This window comes from Triturus cristatus, chromosome 2_2, assembly GCF_964204655.1.
Source record: "Triturus cristatus chromosome 2_2, aTriCri1.1, whole genome shotgun sequence".
NCBI lineage: Eukaryota > Metazoa > Chordata > Amphibia > Caudata > Salamandridae > Triturus > Triturus cristatus.
Genome location: NC_140582.1, coordinates 346354654 through 346371032, shown reverse-complemented (window position 1 = coordinate 346371032; position 16379 = coordinate 346354654).

Below are 16379 nucleotides of genomic sequence, written 5' to 3'. Positions count from 1 at the left end.
AATATTTTCCACATCGATGACTTTAAAAACATAAAACTTGTTCTCTTAAGCTCTGTTCTCTTCCTTTTTTTGGAATGGTACAGGTAACATACTCTTCGATGAAAGACGAAACTGTTTCTTTAGAATCGGTTCCAAATGGAGGTGCATTCTTAATCCATAATAGCATGTGTATATGAGGAGCACCTCTGGCTTGGTACTCGTTTCTCCAAAAGAAATCAGCAACTTCTCCAAGAGGTAGATTATTTGTATTGCAGATACAAGAGATCATAGCTTGAAGCCTATGATTAAAATATCTGCACACAATCACAGGAGCCACAGAACACAATTCTCCAGCTGTCTTCAATTCAATATTTTTTACATTTGAATTTGCTTGTCAAAGAAATTCAAGTAAATCATCCCAAGCATATTTAGCACCGCTAAGAGTAAGAAACCACGTAGGACTACCTAAGTTTCCTAACATATAATGAAGTTTACCGTGACGATGATACCAATGCTCATTAGTACCACGTTGACACGCCATCAAATTAATTAACTGAGATTCCAAATGATCATCTCTTTGTTAAACTTTGGCCATAAATTAATTTGCAGAAACATGTGTGAGATGAACTCCTCTTTTTAATATGTGGTTCACTGCATATGAAATTCCAGAAAAGTCACTTTCAAATAGAAGAGGAAATATATGTGGAATGCATTGTCGAAATCTTGAATCTTCTAAGTACAATCTTGTCATCCGGTATTCTGAAGCTGGAATCTGTACTGCTCGTTCATCATATCGTCCACCTTCTCCAGTGGGGAACAGCTGTGGAAAACAACAAGCTTCTAATCCTTTTTCCCATGCACTCATTGGAGTTCCCTCTGCTTTCTTTATTTGCAATAATTCAATGGTGTTTCCAATCACTTCTTTTGAATGTAGAGGATGAATACTGTAATGTTCACAAATCTCTACACTCCTATGCTTGTCCACTTTTTCTATTTGGCCAGTTAAAATTTCTGTATCTTCTTCTAAACATATTTCCTGTTCTTCCACATTTACAGTTTTATAATTAATATTGTTCTGTACAAGATATAATGTAGCCTTTTGAAGTTTGGTTACATCTAACTCTTGCCATATTTTCCGACTCTTTGTTGGTACACCATTAACTAGAATAACTACAGGCTCACTTTCCTCTCTCTCTATAGCAACAGTTTCAATATTATTCTTAAAATCTAAAGGTAAGTACACAACTCTTCCTTTCAGAGCTCTTTTTAAATCTGTTGGAGGCAGCTTACCTGTGTTAGGCTCCATACGAACTATAGCCTCAAACGGATGCACAGACTGAATAAGCATGGACTCGTGAGGGGCAGATTTACGAGCCCCCTGCGCCACCAGTACGTCACTTTTTGTGATGTACTGGAGGCGCATTTCACTTCTCCATATCTACAAGGAGAGGAAAAGCCACCCTGCGTGACTTTTCCTCTCCTTGTAAATACGGCCCCTTCACATGCAGCACTTTGCGTGGAAGGGGCATTCCATGGGTGTTGCTGTGGGTGTTTCGATGCAACACCCATGGAACGAGACACATTTCCAGATTTACGAGCAATCATAAATCTGGAAATGCGTGTCAATACTGCGCCTCCCGTAGCGAGGTGGAACGAGGAGAAATGGTTTCATTTCTCATTGTTTTTTCCCTTTTTCAAAGCGTGCTGCATTCTCCAGCATGCATTGAAAGAGGAAAATGCCTGTAGTGATTGTTTTTGTGCAGGAAGGTGCCCCTTCCTGAACAAAAACAACCTCCCCATGGCGCAGGCATCCTTACACCATGGTGCAAGGGTGCCTGCACTGGCGCATAGCTTCAGTTTGTGCACCAGCACAGGGGAGAGCACAGTAATGCGACATATTATTGTAGATATATCGCATTCCTGTGCTTCGGAAGTGCCGCAGCGTGGTGCATCCAATGGGCTTGCGTTACCGCACTGCAGCACTTCCTTGTAGATCTGCCCCTAAGTTGTTATGAACTGCTCTAGCTGGCATTTTGTTCTCTTCTAATTTGTTGTAACAATATTTACAAGTACGTTGATCAGTACCCAACTCAAAATGACCTTCCACAACAAATAAGAACCAAATTGCTCCCACTTATCATTATTTTCCTTTTAAATAAAAATCAACATTCCTAGTTTGACTTTTATAGTGAGTACGTCGTCAATAAATGTAAACATAGTTTGGTTTTTCACATGAAAGTATCTTAAAATTTGTAATTTCTTCTGCAAACTTCTCAGTACTAATATATTCCACCTGTTCTCCAACATCTACTCTAATCAAGCTCTCACTTTCTCTAATCACCTCTCGTGAACCAAAGAAACGAAACTCTATATCATCACAAACTTTTATTTTCATCCAATACTGAACCATGCTAAAGAGCTGTGTTCATTTCACTTAAATATAATGCAGGACTTTTTACGTAGTACAATCTCCTTACTAACGTCTGCATTTCTGAGTGATGTACTGCTAACATTCTTAAATGATGAAAAGTAGTTAAACACACTTTTCTAGAAAGACAAGCCAGAGATTGACCCTGCAACCTATTATATTATCTCACTTTACAAGGATCGAGTCCTTGCAACATCTTAATTTTCTGTTTAAAACATTTTTTGGCATATTCTTGTAAGAAAATGTGTAATATATCGATAGATTCCTGTTGAATACTACAAATACTACTACTACAATCCCACTTATACACTGGAGTTTGTGTACGTCTCCCTTGAGCTTCTTCAGCTATTACTTCTTCTAACTCTCCAGAACCATCTTTTCATTTTCAATTGGATAACCATCTTTTAACTCATAACAACAACCACTGGTATCAACTGCATGAACTAATGAATTTTGTTAAAAATAGCTTTCTTCATTAAAGAAAGGCTCAGTACTAGAAGTGTGCTTCCATTCACCAGTAAATATTTTGGAAAAGTTACTTCTATACACCAGTCTTTTTCTTTTGCTTTTCTCCTTCATAAAGTGCATTGTTTTATTCAATGTTTTCATTCTCTTCAATACCAATATAAATATTTTCCGTTTAAATTTAAAAGCAGTATCTACTACACTTTCAATCTGTTGCTTCTTCTTATTTGCTGCAGATTTTTTAATACTTTTTACAATCCTTTAATACAATTTGAATTACTCTATTACAAAACATACATACACGTATGTCCTTGTTTCTGTCTTTTTGACACATCCGTTCTTTTCCATTGTGTTTCTTTATTTGCTTCTCCTTTCTTCAAAAAATGTCTTTCCTTCTTTGGTTAGTAATTTGATCGTTCAATCTCTCCATAACTTTTAAAATAAATTGTTTAGTTCTCTTACCAGAAGCCACTTTATCCTCAGCATCCTATTGGTGTTTTTCTAATCCACTTGTTTTAGTTTTCATTAAGTACTTCTGTTTCCTTTGTTCTCTTCCCTTTGCATGTTTTCTTGCCATCTTTTATTTGTAATCCAGTTACAATATCTTCCTAAAAAAAATAATAGTTTAAATATTTTGATAGATTAATTAAAATTTCAAAATTAATAACATTTTAATTTTTGAAAATAACAACTAAGTGCAAAATTACAATTGAATTTCTATTGGATTTGTAACTCATAAGAAGAGAAAAGTATCAAAACGAGCAAAACATCAGCAAAAACACAAGAATAGGTGGTCAAACAGCCAAAAGGAGAAAGGAAAAAACGCAAGATGTTTACAGAAAGCAAAATGAAATACTCAAACAACACAGCTACAGACAAAAGTAAGAAATGCAGTAAGAAGCAACAGATGTACAGAAAGAGGCAAGACAGGTGTAGAAAGAGGCAAAAGAAGTGCAGAAAGAAGAAAAAGTTGTAGAAAAGCGCAAGTAAGGTACACAAACAAATAAAAGGGGTGCAGAAAGAGGCAAGACACATGCTGAAAGAAGGAACAGAAGTGCAGAAAGAAGCAACAGAGGTGCAGACAAAGGCATAAGAAGTGCAAAAAGAAGCTAAGAGATACAGGAAACAGAGCTGAACAAACAGAAATGAGAGGTGCGCAAACAGTGAAGACTAGTGCAGAAAGAGGCAACAGGGGTACAGAAAGAAGAAAGAGAGGAGCAGAAAGAAACAATAGAAGTGCAGAAAGAAGCAACAAAGATACAGAAAGAGGCAACATTCTTACAGAAAGAGGCAAGAAAAGTCCAGAAACAAGCAAGAGAAATGAAGAAACAGGCAAGAGAAGTGCAGAAAAAGGCAGAGAAGCTCACAAACAAACAAGAGAAGTGCAGAAAGAAGCATGAGTTGCGCAGATAAAGGCAAAACAGGTGCAGGGAGAGGCAAGAAAGATCCAGAAAGAGGGAACAGGGGTATAGAAAGAGGGAAGTGAGGTGCAGAAACAGAGAAGAGGGGTTCAGAAACAGGCAAGATGGGTGCAAAAGAGACAAGAGGGCTGCAAAAAGAAGCAAGCGAGGTGCATAAAGAAGTAAGAGAAGTGCATAAAGAAGTATTATAGGTGCAGAAAGAAACATGAGAAGTACAGAAGGAACAACAGAGGTGCAGAAAAAGGCAAGAAAAGTACAGAAAGATGCAAGAGAGTTACAGAAACAGGCAAAAGAGGTGCAGAAAGAGGGAACAGGGGTTCAGAAAGAAGCAAGCGAGGTACAGAAAAAGTGTACAAATGTACAGAAAGAGGCAAGTGAAGTGCAGAAAGAAACAACAGAAATGGAGAAAGAGGCAAGAGAACTGCAGAACGAGGCAAGATAATTGCAGAAACAGGCAACTGAGGTACAGAAAGACAGAATAGGGATGCAGATAGAGGCAAGAGAAGTACAGAAAGAGGGCTGAGGGTATAGAAAGAGCCAGGAGGAGTGCAGAAAGAAACAAGTGAGGTGCAGAAAGAGGCAACAGATGTGCAGAAAGAGCAAGAGAGGTGCAGAAACAAGCAAGAGAAGTGCACAAAGAGGCTAGAGAGATGCTGAAAGAGGGAAGAGCAGTAGCATGTGTAATGGTAGTTTCTCCTTAACTGTATGACTGCATGGTAGTGCCTGAGTAAAAGTATGAATGTAAGAGTAATGGTAGGATCATTGGATGAATTCATATGTAGTGCCTAATAAAATGTCTAGTAAATGGCTACTGCCTAAGTCAATAGTTCAGGGCTAGAGTAGTTCCGTGATAATTGAATGAGTGCACCAATACTGCCTAGGTGATTGCATCAATGCATGGAAAATACCTGAGAGAAACTATGAGTGCACGTCTAAAGCATGGATTTTTTGCATGAGTGTATAGGTAGAGGTTGAGATAATGCATGAGTGTATGCATACTGTCTGTGTGATTCTTTCACTGCGGAGGTACTACCTGAATACATTTGTGAATGTATGGAAAATACCTCTGAGATAGTATCAGTATTAAGGTAATTTGTGGACCATTGCATAGGTGTATCAGTAGTGTCTGAATGGTATAAAGATAGAATATCGACGGGAAAATATCGACTAGCATTAATATCGTGGTAAGAATATCGACTGTGAAAAATATCGTAATAGAAAATATCTTTGTAAAAAATATCGTTTCTTGAGAATGACAAAAATATCGTCAAGAAAAAATATCGATGAACAGAATATCGTTGATCAAAATGTCGTTTCATATAATATCGACAGAAAAATATAAGTTGTTATAAAATTTATAAAAAAATATGTATTATGTTTTTAAAAAACTTACAAAACTCCTACTAGTAATAATATGTGTTAAAAAATATTTTCTAAAAAAGAATTGTTAAAATTTTAGTAGCGGGTTATTGGTATTATAGGGGATAAGGGTGGGTAGTAATTTAAAATTTGGTTTTTACAAAATTTCTAAAATATAAAAATATTAGAAAATAATTAAGAAATCGAAATTTTAATTAGAAACTTCGATTTGTTCACAAAATTAAATTTGTAATTAAATTTTAAAATTCCCCAAAAATTTTTTAGGAGCGGGTTATTGGTATTATAGGGGATAAGGGTGGGTAGTAATTTAAAATTTGGTTTTTACAAAATTTCTAAAATATAAAAATATTAGAAAATAATTAAGAAATCGAAATTTTAATTAGAAATTTCGATTTGTTCACGAAATTAAATTTGTAATGAAATTTTAAAATTCCCCAAAAAATTTTTAGGAGCGGGTTATTGGTATTATAGGGGATAAGGGTGGGTTGTAATTTAAAATTTGGTTTTTACAAAATTTCTAAAATATAAAAATATTAGAAAATAATTAAGAAATCGAAATTTTATTTAGAAATTTCGAATTGTTCACCAAATTAAATTTGTAAATAAATTTTAAACTTCCAACAAAAAATTTTAGGAGCGGGTTTTTGGTATTATAGGGGATTAGGGTGGGTAGTAATTTAAAAATGTCGTTTTTTAAAAGTGTAGAAAATATTAATAAATTAGAAATTTATCATGAAATCAAAATTTAACTTTGAAATTTAAAATTTTACATGAAATGTATTTTGTTATATTAATAAAAAATATTAAATTAATATTGACTAAGCGTTATTTTGGTATTATAGGGTAATAGGGTATAAAAAATAATTTAGATAGAAAAATTTATATTGTTTACTAACCTGCACATTTCCTGATTTATGTTGGATTGGAGTTAGAATAGTAATTTGTTATGGTTTACTATCCAGCACTTTCCCTGACTTATGTTGGATTGGAATTAGAATAGTAATTTATTATGGTTTACTATCCAGCACTCTCCCTGACTTATGTTATGTTTGGAGTTAGAATAGTAATTTATTATGGTTTACTATCCAGCACTCTCCCTGACTTATGTTATGTTTGGAGTTAGAATAGTAATTTTTTATGGTTTACTATCCAGCACTTTCCCTGACTTATGTTGGATTGGAGTTAGAATAGTAATTTATTATGGTTTACTATCCAGCACTCTCCCTGACTTATGTTATGTTTGGAGTTAGAATAGTAATTTATTATGGTTTACTATCCAGCACTTTCTCTGACTTATGTTGGATTGGAGTTTGAATAGTAATTTATTATGGTTTACTATCCAGCACTCTCTCTGACTTATGTTATGTTTGGAGTTAGAATAGTAATTTATTATGGTTTACTATCCAGCACTTTCCCTGACTTATGTTGGATTGGAGTTTGAATAGTAATTTATTATGGTTTACTATCCAGCACTCTCTCTGACTTATGTTGGATTGGAGTTTGAATAGTAATTTATTATGGTTTACTATCCAGCACTTTCCCTGAGTTATGTTATGTTTGGAGTTAGAATAGTAATTTATTATGGTTTACTATCCAGCACTTTCCTGGCTTATGTTATGTTTGGAGTTAGAATAGTAATTTATTATGGTTTACTATCCAGCACTTTCCCTGACTTATGTTGGATTGGACTTTGAATAGTAAATTGTTATGGTTTACAATCCAGCACTTTCCCTGATTTATGTTGGATTAGAGTTAGAATAGTAAATTATTATGGTTTACAATCCAGCACTTTCCCTGACTTATGTTGGATTGGAGTTAGAATAGTAATTTATTATGGTTTACTATCCAGCACTCTCCCTGACTTATGTTATGTTTGGAGTTAGAATAGTAATTTATTATGGTTTACTATCCAGCACTTTCCCTGACTTATGTTGGATTGGAGTTAGAATAGTAATTTATTATGGTTTACTATCCAGCACTTTCCCTGAGTTATGTTATGTTTGGAGTTAGAATAGTAATTTATTATGGTTTACTATCCAGCATTTTCCCTGACTTATGTTGGATTGGAGTTAGAATAGTAAATTATTATGGTTTACAATCCAGCACTTTCCCTGACTTATGTTGGATTGGAGTTAGATTAGTAAATTATTATGGTTTACAATCCAGCACTTTCCTTGATTTATGTTTTGTTTGGAGTTAGAATAGTTAATTATAATGGTTTACTATCCACCATTTACCCTGACTTACGTAGGATTGGAGTTAGAATAGTTAATTATTATGGTTTATTATCCAGCATTATCTATTTACTATTTTTAATAAGAATAATATATGTCATGTTGTAATATTCATTTCAACAATATAAATTAAAAACATTTTTATAACATTTTTACATACATATGACAAGTTTCTAAATTAAGAAATAACAATTTTTAGATCTTTTTTTTTATTTATAGTTTAATTTGTTACTGCAAAGATTTTGAACATTTTATAAAACATTTAACATAATTTTTGTTAACAAATTATATTGCAGTTTTGTACATAAATACAGTTTCAATTATGCATACATTAGTATATTAAATTTTTATATTTTTTATAAAAATGTAATATATTACATATTTTTTATGACATTGATTTTATCACGATATGTACATAACACAAATTTACATTTTTTAACATCTGAGAAAAATATTTAACAATGAAAAACATTTTTTAATATACAATAAACAATTAATATATAATTCTATTGAACATATTAATGTATATTTTACAATATTCATTTGTTTTTTAAGAATAAAAAGTAAATTATTACTAAACATGGTAAATTTATATTTAAAGGATGGATTTAGCTATTAGGTCTAAGTATGCTAGACCTTCTATACTTGGGTACAGTCTAGTTTTTTGCTGGAGATATTCGTACATATTTAATGTTTGTTTACTTAGTTTAGGGCCAATTTTAGAAAGGGATTGCTCTATTCTGAGTTCTTGGTAGCTTTGTTCTTTTTTAATGCTTTGGATTAGTTTGTGAAGTGTTGGTTGACTTCTTCCTAAAGTGGCTTGGAAGGCATTATGCCATCCTTCAACTGCGTTGTTAGTTTTAGCTTTCTGTGCTATTGTACTAGCATACACATTCCACCATGGAATTTGAAATTTAGGTTGTCTACGGTGGCCTGAACGATGTAATCTTCCAACCCAGGTATCTTCAAAATAGTCCAAGAAGGGAGTTAGTATTTTCTCATTGGTGCGGTAGAAAGGGCTGTCAATTAATAAATTGTAGTAGTTAGCTACTTCTGTTGTTGGTACATATGCCAATGCAATCAACTTTTTTATTTGATAAGCAAAGTGACTGTTTGTACAATATTCAATGCTTAAGGTAGATTTTTGTAAGTGCCTCCATATACTTTGGTTGTAGTGATAATAACAACCTTGTATTGAGGTATGGGGATATATCTTAAGGATAGCTTGAATCATGGCTATTTCAAAGTCAATTATAATTCTTTGAGGATAGTAATTATCTGTTAATTCTTTGATCTTTGTTAAAAGTTCAACGTAGGTAGTATTTGTTTTGTTTGGCAGCAGAGTATAAACTAGAGGGATATTTGTATCTTGGTATTCCCCATGGATGGTGTAAAGTTGATAGAAAGGTTTGGGACAAACTTTAAAAGTCCCGTCCATCATCCATGTTTCACATGATTTAAGTTTTTGCAAATTACTATTAGTAGCAAAAAGTAAAACTCGTTTGTCATGACTCTGGTTGTCATACATTAGGAATTTATCCTCATTATGTGTAATGGTATATTCAGGATATATTTTTGTATCCTTAAAACTTTCTGGAGTTGGTGGAGTTGGATCTGAAGCACGTTTAGTTTTTGAAATTAATCTTTTTAAGTTGGGAATAGAAGGTAGCTGTCCTGTCACATGTTCTGGCACTTTGCTTAAAACATTTTTCAAAATACTAGTGCTTGTTTCTTGTGATCCTTTACTAGCATCTTTCAATGTTTCCAGTGCTTCTCTAACTTCCACTTCTGTTACATTTGGTGGGTGGTTATGCTCACATACATTTACCACATTGTTATCAACAGTTGTTGCTCTACCATAGCATGCACTTGAGTAATATTTGCTACATTTCCAATGGGTCTTATTCGCTTTTACTCTTTCTTGGGTGTAGGTGTAACCCATGTAGTTCAGCATTAGTTTCCCTTTTTGCGAAGTAATGAAAGTAGCTCCAGTTGCCATGTCTAAGGTAGATCTGTGGAAAATATATATATGTATTTTTAAGAACATTGAAGACGATTTACAGAGAAGTGTATAAGAGCAGGAAAAAGCGTGAACATATACTTACTATGTGGCTTCACTGGTGATTCTTTTATTCTTATTTCTATTTCTGAATTTTCTTATTTTTAAGTTCTGTAGTAGTGTTAAAGAATAATTGAAAGACATGATTTAGTGTTATAGGTGTTTGATTTTACTTTCAGAATTGTTATACATACAGTGACTATACTTACTTGATGTAGCAGAAGATGTTGGTAGTGTAGTTGTAGATAGGTAAATAATTTTGTAGAGTCTGTGGAAAAAATAATCATTGTGTTACTTATAGTATTTGGATGATAGTAGTTGTTAACATATGAAGTAAATAGTACATTTACTTAGCAAGTTTAAATAATTTTTATCAGCTATCTAAGTAGACATGGATAAGGTAGTTTATAAATGTTTTTACATCTAATTTTTTGGTCGTTGTTGATAAGTTCAACATGTTTTGTTTTCACTCTAAAGAAGAACAGTTTTTAAATTAGGGAGTTTCTCTACTTTTTGCTAAATTCGAATGAAAAAAGCAATGGGATTTTACTTACTTGAAGTGTAGTATGACGTTTTGTAGTTGTAGTCGTAGGTTTGTATTCTCTTCTCTCAGCAAGGTAACCGTTTTTCTCCAAGTTTGTGCCAAAAATGGTAAATTACGTTAAGTGTATAATTGTTTTTATATTAGTGAGTTAATTAATGGTAGCTTTTGATTGGTTCAATTAGTGAAATTTCAAAATCATTGGTCGAGAACGTAATTTCGAATTAGAAAACCGTTATTTTCGTAAGAGTTTGTTGCATCACTATTTGTTTGTTAAAGTACATTGTAAAAAGTTTTATATGTGCTTTTTTGTTTTATATGTAAATAGTTTATATGTAGAAAATAATGAAATGTGTTTCACATTTAGGCCATCGGAGTGTATGATAGTATCAGTAAATGTAATTTTTTTTAACATATATTATATATTTTTATATCAATAAGTATTAGGAAAACTAAATAATTATATGTGTGAATAGTTTTGTAAAGTAAAATAGTAAAAACAAGTGAGTAAAATAAAAGAATCGTGCATATCGAGTTGGTAATAAAAAGACGATATTTTTTGTATATTTCTATAAGCAGATAGGTCGTCGATGTTAGTGTAGTCGATATAAATGTCTAAGGTAATGATATTTAAAATAAAGTCGATAATGTAGTAGTCGATATTTATGTTGTAGATATTAGTGTGAACGATATTAGGGTTGTCGATAAAAAAAAAATCGATATTTGTGTGAATTCTTGTTTAAGTATAGGATATTAATGTAAGCGATATTTTAGTGACGATATTTATTTCTGACGATATTTATGTTAACGATATTCCATCATGGAACCGTCTGAATGAATACAATAGTGCATAGGTACTGGCTGAATAAATGTTTGAATGGAATAGTAGTGTCTGGGTGATTATATGAATATATGGTTAATGTCTAAGTTATTACAACTGTCTATAAGCACTGCCTCCTTGATTGCATAACTGAATAAGAATGCATAAGTGAATTCACAGGTCAAAGAGAGATAAGAGCCTCTTTTCATCAGTGCACACTTAGTGCTTGAGGATATAGATGCAATTCTCACTATATTACTAAAGAACTAGCATGCATATATATGTTCCTTTTCCTAGTGGCGTCATCTGTAAAAGGAACATGCAAATACATATATATCAGTGTTTTATACCTCTACCATCTCTATAAAAATAACACTTGAGAAAATATCTGCAAGCTGACACATACTTGAGTCATAATACTGCAAAGTCCCTTAACCTTGACAGACTCCACTTTCCATTTTAAAGTGACACCTAAAATAATGCGGTATATTTGAAGTATGCATTTTGATAGACCAATACAAACTAACCTAATCACTAATCCTTCTATCAACAATTTTTAAACCTCACTTTTGGGCTGCAGATTCACTATTCAGCAATTACTCAGAGTGTTGGACCTGCCAAATACAAAGCATCAAGTTTTTCAATGTGTCTGTTAAAAGACTCACAATATTACAGAAAGCATGCATGCATTTGTCTGTACCTTTTAAAAGTGCCATCATATATCGAAGACACATGCAAAAGATTAGTAGTGGGAAGTGCTTTAGAAAATAGATGACTAAATGGGTAGCGCCTGAGTGAATAGTTCAGTGCAAGAGTATTGCCTGGGTGATTGCATGAGAGCCGCAGTACTAAATGGGTGATTAGATCAGTGCATGGGAAATACCTTAGACAAACCATTGGGCAGATTTACAAGCCGCTTGCGGATTTACAAGCCCATTGCGACATATTTACGACCCCGTTGCGTCACTGCTGTGACCCAGCGGTGTTGTAAAAAATGCACCACTATGCAACATATTTACAACGTGACGCATCTAGGGAAATGCGTCATGTTGTAAAGCCCTGCGCTACATTATACCTGCATCAGGTACAGTGTATGGAGGGTGGGCGTTCCGTCGCAAGGAAGCCTTGTAAAAGTGAAGCAGTGAAATCTACAAGATTTCACGGAGTCACTTTTATGACCCCGCTGGGTCAAAACCTTGTGCCTATTTGTGATGCAGCACAGCAAGCATAGGCCACCCCTGAGCAGTGCTGGAGTTGCGTCGTGCTACGATTGTAGGGCACAGCTATGTTTTCTGGTGCAAAAGGTATGCTGAATGCAGAGGTATTGCCAAAGACCTAGGTTTGCAAAATGTGGACATTAAATGGATTGCACAGAGAGGATTAAAGTGGCACCAATTGTTGCCTTTGGTTAAAAACTTTTTACATCCCCAACCCCCTGACCTCATGATTGTGCACTGTGGTGGCAATTACCTATGTGCATTGACTGGGGTAGGTCTGGAAATACTAATGAAGGACACCTTTGCACAATTGATGTTGCTTTTGCCTCCAACTATCTTTGTATACTCTAATATATGCCAAACACAGAAATGGAACTGGTCGAATCAATTCTGTCCCCAGTTTGAGAAAGCTAGGAGGAATGACAACAAAGCTGTTTCTGCATATCTCAGAGATCAGAGAATGGGGTCCATCTACAACAACAATCTACATTTTGATATGGACGATATCTACAGAAGTGATGAACTTCACAGATCAAGGAAACAAAGTCTTCCTCAACAACCTAAAGCTGTGCATCCTCACTTTCATGTGGCTACAACAAACTCATAATGAAAACAAGGGCTCTTTTTAGATCCACTCTATAACCCAACAGTTAATCTTATTTTTTTTAAAACATACATTGACATGCAGGTGCCCTTGTCCAAAGCAATGTGCTTCGCTTCATGGAAGCAAGAGCAGGTTTTCTGCTCTCACTTCCATGAAGTAAAGAGTAGTTTGCAATGACAGGGCGGGGGCTGTGCTCCCGCCCTGCCATTGCAAACTGCAATGTCCCGGAGGTGGGCACCCAGGACATTGCTGGAGCCGGCCCTGGACGGTGGCGGTCCCCAGGGCACTGGAGGGCCCCCTCCCAACGTGCACATTGCCCCAGGGAGGTGGTGGTCCCCGGGGCAAGGGGTCCACAATGGACCCCTGTATTTCCATACAGAGTTCTGTGGGGAGGTGGTGGTCCCAGGGCTAGTGTGGGGGGCTAGAGTCACCCCACACTAAATATTTATAAAAGCACTGGGGAGATGGCTGTCCCTAGGGCTTGGGAGGGCCCTAAAATAAATAAAGCCCCGCGGAGGTGGCTGCATGCCCCCTGCACATTGTTGATAAAGCCCTGGAGAGGTAGCAGTCCCCAGGGCTATGGTACTGCCCACGTATTTTTTATTGCAGGGACATTGTAAGATGTAAACTGCAAAGTCACTGTTGCAGGTGTAACTACCTCGGATTTCGTAGGGTGTCTGTCTGAAAGGTGTTTGTACCAATTTGGTATTAACACCATGATGGCAGGCTTTGCATTTGGAACACCTTTGAAAACCCCTATGTGTCCTCATCCAATCTGTGCCCTTTTTGATCATAGGTGAGTTCTGTACTAATTCATTACGCCATGAGTTGACCCTCCTGAAAGATGTATGAGGGACTCGGGCGATGCTAGGGCCAATGACTGGATCGCTTATAACGATCATCCAATTTTTGTAAAGGATCTTACGGAGATTAGTGTGGTATGTGTTAAAGCGAGTGATGAGTCTTGGGGTACCTGCTGATGTGATAGCATTCTTCCTCTTGCTGTTAGATTGGCCGAATAGTAAGTCTTCTCTCTTAAATGGTGAAACTTTAGCCTGGGCTGACCTTAGTGTTTCTGTGCTATATCCCCAAGACTTAAGCCTCAGGAAAAGATTGTTAGTTGCTCCCTATAGACTTTCTGTAGTGCTGCAGTTGCGCTTCATCCGAAGCCACACAGCATAGGGGATATTTTCCTTGAGTTTAGTGGGATGAAAGCTGTTCACATGTTATTGCCTGAAGTTGACTTCCTGTATGTTCTAGACTGCAACTGACCGTTTACCACGATTATTTTTAAATCCAGAAAGTGTATAGATTCTGTACTTGTGTTACAGGTAAATGACAGATTCAAATTATTGGCATTGAGATCTAGTGCAAATCTGTACGCTGATTCTTGAGAGCCTTACCAAAGAAAAAACAAGTCATCAATATATCTGGCATACAGTACGACATTTTCAGACATTTCTCTACTGAAAGTGGTCATGAGTACCTGCTCCACCCACCAGCCCATATGCAGATTCGCATAGCTGGGGGCCAAGCAGGTACCCATGGCCGTGCCCTGTAGTTGTTTATAAGCAAGTTGATCAAAAATATAGATTTTATTGTCAAGGCACCATTCGGTCATTTGGAGCAGCATTTGTGTGTGCTGGAATAGTTGCATGGGTCTCTTGCCAAGGTAGTATGCCATAGAGCCATCTCTATGCCTGATACTCGTATAGAGTGTGTTGACATCAAGCGTCATAAGCACATAGTGATATTTCCATGCCACATTGTAGATCTTGGTAAAACAAATCCCCTTTGTCCCTGATGTATGAGGGGAGTTCGCGTACAAATTGTTGTAAAAAAAAATCAATATATCGTGAGGTGTTCTCAAATAATCCCCCTTTGGCTGAAATGATTGGTCTTCCAGGGGGATTACTTGCATGCTTATGTATCTTAGGTACAGTTGTAGTGTAATGGGATAGTCCGTTTTCAGAAAGTCAAGTTCCTGCTTGGAAATTAGTCCTACTCCTCTCCATTCGTAGAGTGCAGCATGGAATTTCTCTTTGATTTGTTGAATTGTGGTAGGGCTTACTCAACAATAACACTCTCTTTTATGGAGTTGTTTTTGTGCCTTCTTGTTGTACATTTCCAACGGCCAGAGAACAATGTTGCCTCCTTTATCTGACCAACTCACTACAATGTCTTGCCGTTCTTTGATTTTCTTGATTAGATTGGTGTATTGCGTCCTGCCGTTGTGATCAGTTTGCATGAATTCTTTAATGGAATGGATTGCCAGTTGTTTGGGGTCTTTGATCACATATTCTGTCAAAATGTGCAACCCATCTCTTGGCATGTTGGGTAAAAATACCGATTTAGGCTTGTAGGGTGTACGTACGCTGCCATAGATACTCATGCTCATTGTTGATGCCAAATCGGTAGGTGAAATCCCGATCACTGGTTCACCAAATTGTAGTTCATTCATTTCCTGGAGAAGAATCATATCCTATACTGATAGATTTGTGGTGGTATGACACAGTTCCTCATTCTCTTTAGGGGTCTTTGAGGTATTTTAGTAATATTTTTGCATCTTGAGTTTCCTGCCGAATTGAAAATGTATTTATTTATTTGAGTTTTATATAGCGCTGGCTAGTCCCGGAGGTATCAGAGCGCTTTACATAAGGAAACAGCGTGTTACAAGTTACAAAAATAATCACATTAATTACAGAAAGCTTCAATGTCTACACGGGTCTGAACATAATCAAAGTTTGTTTTCGCACAGAATGTGAGACCCAAAGATAATATCTTTTGTTCTTCATTGTCAAGAGCCATGTTTGTAAGGTTAAAAATTGTGTTATCTATGTCTTTGTTCATCATAATTTCCTCCGTGTACGTTGGGCTGTTTGTTTTGCCCCTGTGTTTGTATTGTCCGCCCCAACGTCTGTCTTTCTATATATTTATATTTTCTTTTTTTTATCTGCAAAGCGATGGAAGAAAACAGCAGTCATATTGCAGAGTAAAACAATGTTTTTTTGAAGCACCCTGTCACAAAACAGATGTCATGCTTTGTCTCACAACTCGACAAAGGCTTCGAAAGAAGTATATGCTTCACATTGCAGCTGAGTGCCCTTTTATGTCATCACTTTGGAGATTCTTATACATGTCGGTTCCACAACCCGCTCACTGCACCAATATCATTGGGTAGAAGAAGCCAACTTCTATAATAACACAGTTCAGCCAACCCCTGATGTGCTT